Here is a 6606-nt window from a genome sequence, read left to right on the forward strand (position 1 = left end):
TAGTATATGGTCTCTACCAACCATGCAAAAATTGGTCCACATCGGTCCATATTATATATAGCCCCCATATAAACCGATCCCCCGATTTGGCTTGCAGAGCCTCTAAGAGAAACAATTTTCATCCGATCCGGCTGAAATTTGTTACATGGTGTTAGTATATGGACTCTAACAACCGTGCAAAAATTGGTCCATATCAGTCCATAATTATATATAGCCCCCATATAAACCGATCCCCCGATTTGGCTTGCGGAGCCTCTAAGAGAAGCAAATTTCATCCGATCCGGCTGAAATTTGGTACAGGGTGTTAGTATATGGTCTCTAACAACCATGCAAAAATGGGTTCACATCGGTCCATAATTATATATAGCCCCCATATAAACCGATCCCCCGATTTGGCTTGCGGAGCCTCTAAGAGAAGCAAATTTCATCCGATCCTGCTGAAATTTGGTACATGGTGTTAGTATATGGTCTCTAACAACCATGCAAAAATTGGTCCATATCGGTCCATAATTATATATAAACCGATCACCAGATTTGACCTCCGGTACGTGATGTTAATATATGGCATCAAACACCCATGCAAAAATTGGTCGATATCGGTCCATAATTATATATAGGCCCCATATAAACCGATCCCCAGATTTGACCTCCGGAGCACCTTGGAAGGGCAAAATCCTTCCCATTCGGTTGAAATTTGGTACGTGATGTTAGTATAGGGTATCCAACAACCATGCAGGAATTAGTTCCTATCAGTCCATAATAATATATAGCTCCCATATAAAACGATCCCCAGATTTGACCTCCGGTGCCTTTTGGAGAAGCAAAATTCATCCGATCTGGTTGAAATTTGGTACGTGGTGGTAGCATATGATATTTAACAACCATGTGAGTTGAAATTTGTGGATGACAGTCTTTCGTAGAAGTTTCTACGCAATCCATGGTGGAGGGTACATAAGATTCGGCCTGGCCGAACTTACGGTCGTATATACTTGTTTGTTTTAGCGAAGTATGCCTTACTCCGCGTGCAATATATCCAAAAATTCTGGCTAAGGAAGGTTTTGCTCTATGTTTGGCCGGATTTGCAGGGAATTGTCTATTCAGAGCTGTCTCCATACGGCATATCTTTTAAGTCAAAACTGTACCTCGGAGCTTAAGACCTTAGTTGTGATAGCCATCAAACTTTTTTATGTTATCAATTTTAATTGTAAATTAATGAATGAATAAAATAAAAATAACAATTGGACCATCCTAAAGACAAAATCAAGCATAAGTGGCTATAGTTAGCCATGCTTATATGCCTCAGAAATGTCAATAGCATTAATGAGAGCGGATAGGTTAGCTATAGTGACAGACCGGCTAACTTAGACTATTCAGTTATGGAGTGCTGCCCCTTTCTAGGTTTAGCTAAATGTCAAGAAACCTCTTTTTTATAGCCGAATCCGAATGGCGATCCAAATTACGGTGAAACCACTTACAGAAGCATTGAAAAACTCAGAAATGTCACCAGCTTTACAGAGAGGTGATAAGTCAGCGCTAAAAAATGTTTAGCGTTCGATCAAAACTGCAAATGAACTCATGGATTTTTGTATGCAAACCAGAGATGCTAAGTATTGCACCTCAGATGTTTCCCTCCAAACTATGGTAAGTATAGCCTTTTATGTAAATATAATGCATTTCTTTTTACTACACCTAATCCTCTGTAAGCTATATATTAAATGGAACTGATTCTTGGAGCTTTCAAATATTTATAGTACAAATATTTACAAACAAATTTGCCGCAAATAGTCTGTAGTAGGTTATGTTATTTACTTGTTTTCTATATTTTACAAATTTACATTTTTATTTGAGGAGATTTAAAATTCCTATCATTTTTTTATTGTTATTGTCGAGACAATTTGTGTCCTGTGGTTTTGTCTCTGATAACAATTAAGTTTATGCTGCTCCTGATAATCACTCAGTTATTTGTTAGATTTTATTCTATTATTTCGATATACATACTAGAGGAAAAAACCTTCTATATGTTATTTTATTTAATTGTCCACTGCAGTAAAAATGTTCAAATTTATTCTATTAGGATGATATTTGTCCAACTATGATTGGAAAATATTTTTGATTTTGTTTTAATCTTTTTAGATATGTTATCTCCATGTTTTTGTTTAAACTCTAAAGAGTTGTAAGTACAATTGAGAGTATTGCTTAAGAAAACGAGCTCCCATCATTCGAAATCATCCAGGAAAATTTTGGTCATTGCTTCAGAAGTGAAAGGTTAATGTTTAATTACAGGGACTATTAGATCGCACCTGCGCCAAGTCCATTCTATCCTGTCTATGAAATGAGGTTGTGGTCTTCTTTTCACGATTCCCATTAGTAATTTAATGTACGCTGAAACTCGACAATTCTGGTATAATATCTCTAAATCTCTGCAAATAGAATAATATTATTTTATTTTCTTCTCGTGGATTTGTTGTATTGTACAGTTTAATCTCTGAACTGAAAATGCTTTAGGAAAGCTAGCTAAGTGCATAATATAATTCCAAGCCAAATTATTTTGATTAAATTATGGTCACATGCATATATATCGTAATGAAAAATATTTTTTAAACTCTCAACCATTATTTATAAGTCATAGCTTGTTTAATTTGTTTATAACTGTTAAATAATTTATTAAACCGTTGCATGTTTTGGCAATTTAAGCAGGGACTATAAAAACCATTATCTATTCGAAATTGCATTTATAAAAGCCAAATATATATTGAGTTGAAAAAGAGAATAAGTCCAAAATATATAAAAATTAAATGAAAAATATATAAAAAAACCTAAAGATAAGAATAAACGATTGTGTATACACCCAAAGAAAAAATACTTTTCTCAGGAACGAAATTTTAGACAAATGAAATTTCCCTTTACGAGAACGTATTTTCCTTTGGATCAAACACTCCTAAATTTATGATATGCGATTCAATGATTGTCTCTAATTCTTTTTATTTGGCTTTAAAGAAAAATTTTTAGTGCCAAAAGAAAACTTTGATTGTCTCAAACTTCGTTCCTTTCTGTGTAGGGTAGGAATAGCTACACGATCTACAATAATATGGAAGTGTATAAATACATACAAATGGGTTATAAAATGGCTGTCCACAGGTCCACAAATGGTAATGTCGGGAATACGATTTGCATTAAATTCACACGTAGAGAAGGAATATGATCACCTCCTGGAGCAAAATGTTATTTTTGTTACGGAGAAAACCAAATATTTGCCGCAAACATTTTGTTTCCTCGTCAAACATATAATTGTTGTCGAAATAAGATGCATAATGTCCGAGAAAATAACATGGTTGCGACAAACATACTACATGTTCACCGCCCAAATATAAAATGTTGGTGATGATCATAATTCATCTCTAGGGAATATGATATCCAACCAAATAAACTTATTTTCTATCACATATTTTTTTAACCCAAAACGAATATCAGAATGTACATTTCAGTTAAATTGAAGGAGAATTGAGCCTTCTGGCTGTCTACTGAATAAGCAAGTATATACGGCCGTAAGTTCGGCCAGGCCGAAGCTTATGTACCCTCCACCATGGATTGCGTAGAAACTTCTTCTAAACACTGCCATCCACAATCGAATTATTTACGTTGCGGTAACGCTTGCCGATGGCAAGGTATATTAAAACCTCCTAACACCGTCTTCTAAATTGTATGTAAGTCCATACGAGGTATATATTAAATCAAAAAAGATCGATCAAATACGTATATAATTCAGTTTGACAAAATTTTCTATAGACATAAAATTTTGACAAAATTTTCTATAGAAATACAATTTTAACAAAATAAAATTTTGACAAAATTTTCCATAGAAATAACATTTTGACAAAATTTTCTATAGAAAGAAAATTTTGACAAAATTTTCTATAGAAATAAAATTTTAACAAAAATTTTCTGTAGAAATAAAATTTTCACAACATTTTCAATAGAAATAAAATTTTGACAAAATTTTCTATAGAAAGAAAATTTTGACAAATTTTTTTGCAGAAATAAAATTTTAACAAAATTGTCTATAGAAATAAAATTTTGACAAAATTTTCGATAGAAATAAAATTTTAACAAAATTTTCAATTTAAATAAAATTTTGACAAAATTTTCTACAGAAATAAAATTTTAACAAAATTGTCTATAGAAATAAAATTTTGACAAAATTTTCTATAGAAATAAAATTTTGACAAAATTTTCTATTGAAATAAAATTTTGACAAAATTTTCTATAGAAATAAAATTTTGGCAAAATTTTCTATAGAAATAAAATTAAAAAAAAAATTCTATAGAAATAAAATTTTATGAAAATTTTCTATAGAAATAAAATAGAATTAAAATTTTTGTAGATTATTTTTGGCTCGAGTGGCAACCATGATTATGAACCGATATGGTCCGATTTTTGTGTGATTGGAGATCGGCTATATATAACTATAGACCGATATGTACCAATTTTTGTATGGTTGTTAGCGGCCATATACTAACACCACGTTCCAAATTTGCACCGGATCGGATGAATTTTGCTCCTCCAAGAGGCTCCGGAGGTCAAATCTGGAGAACGTTTTATATGGACCGATATGGACCAATTCTGGTACGGTTGTTAAAAATTATATCTAACACCTTGTTCCAAATTAAAACCGGATTTAATGGAATTTGCTTTTCTTGGAGACTTCGCAAGCCAAATCTGGGGATCGGTTTATATGGGGGCTATATACCAACACCATGTACAAAATTTCAGCCGGATCGGATGAAATATGCTTCTGTTAGAGGCTCCACAATCCAAATCTGAGGGTCCCTTTATATGGGGGCTATACGTAAAAGTGGACCGATACGACCCATTTGCAATACCATCCAACCTACATCAATAACAACTACTTGTGCCAAGTTTCAAGTCGATAGCTTGTTTCGTTCGGAAGTTAGCGTGATTTCAACAGACGGACGGATGGACGGACATGCTTAGATCGACTCAGAATTTCACCACGACCCAGAATATATATACTTTATGGGGTCTTAGAGCAATATTTCGATGAATTACAAACGGAATGACAAAGTTAATATACCCCCATCCTATGGTGGAGGGTATAAAAATGATCAATTCTTTTATAAATAAATAATTAATTTAATTTCTCCAAACTATAATTCTACAGATCCCTATGTGAAGCAAAGACTTAAAAATAAAGTTATATAGACGGTTATAGTTCTATTCTTTTGTTCCATTCTTGTCAATTTTTGATTTTTTCCTAAATCGAGTCAAATCGACTAATCGATCTTTGACGTTGTTAAAAATCGAATAATCGACTTTTGCGAGTAATCAAATCTAATCGATCTTTAGCGAAAAATCTAAAGGTCTAAATTGAGTTGAGAGGGAATGTAATGAAGTTTTTTTATATATACTTTTTCATAAATGCAATAGTCGAAATTTAAAGCACGAAATATCAAAAGACAAGTTCTTCAAGTTATTTAAAAAGTAAATTGTTTGATTCTTTTTATACTACCACCAATGGAATGGCAAACCCAATAATACGGACTTAGTTTATTGTTCCATAATACCATGGAACCATTATGTATGTGTATGCTTTATATGTAATTATAATTCAATTGAAATAAATGTGCTGCATATTTTTAGGATCACAAGCAATTTAATAATAATTGCATATCTAATATGACTTTGAATTGTATTTTATTAATTTTGGGAAATTTCGTTTGAAAAGTGTAAATATGATTTACTAAACTGAGTGAGTTCGGTCACATACTAAAGTAATTATTCAATACCCATGTTAACAATGGCATACTAAAAACCAATGAAAGGCTATTGTATTTACTTATCATCATCAACAGAGATTTTGAAAATCAATTATAGGACATCTTTTGAATAATTGTTTGGCAGATAATAAGATCAAGATAATTACAAAATAATTACTACACTATTTACTATCATAATCACTAAGCCTTTCAGACTGTCATTCTCTTTCACAATGTCTAACAAACTCTTTTTCTTCACCAAGAAGATTTCAAGCTGCTGGCCAGAGATGAGGAAAATATTTTGTTTTTTTTTCGAACAGGAGCTAGCTTTACTTTGAAGTTTTCCTTTGATTTTGTTGTTGTGGAAAATCTAAAGTTTAAAGCATGTCTTAAGCACTGACAACATTAGTGTGGAAATTATGTTTATGTGGTGGACAGGTGACGCTAGTACAGAGCTTCAAAGTAAACAATGGAAAATACAAGAGAACATAAACACAGGTACCCTAGCATACCCACGCATACTCATTAGAAATATTTTTCTTTTGTATTCAGCAGTAAAATTCAACAGTGAAAAGGGATGAATTATACCTTATTTCGGAGCTTAGAGGCCTGATCCCTGCATTCTACTACTGACAAAAGAGAAATTAAGATAGGACTTCAAATTTTGTTAACGATGATAGCAGCGTTTGATGTCGTTTATACCCAATGCGAGAAAGTTTTTGCTTAGTTTCCTAATTATCGACAATACGTAGATACACTGATACGCAACGCAGATCAAGGAACAGATAGGCTTAGTTAGGTTATAGTGGCAAGTCCGTTATTTCAGGCTTAC

This window comes from Haematobia irritans, chromosome 2, assembly GCF_050003625.1.
Source record: "Haematobia irritans isolate KBUSLIRL chromosome 2, ASM5000362v1, whole genome shotgun sequence".
NCBI lineage: Eukaryota > Metazoa > Arthropoda > Insecta > Diptera > Muscidae > Haematobia > Haematobia irritans.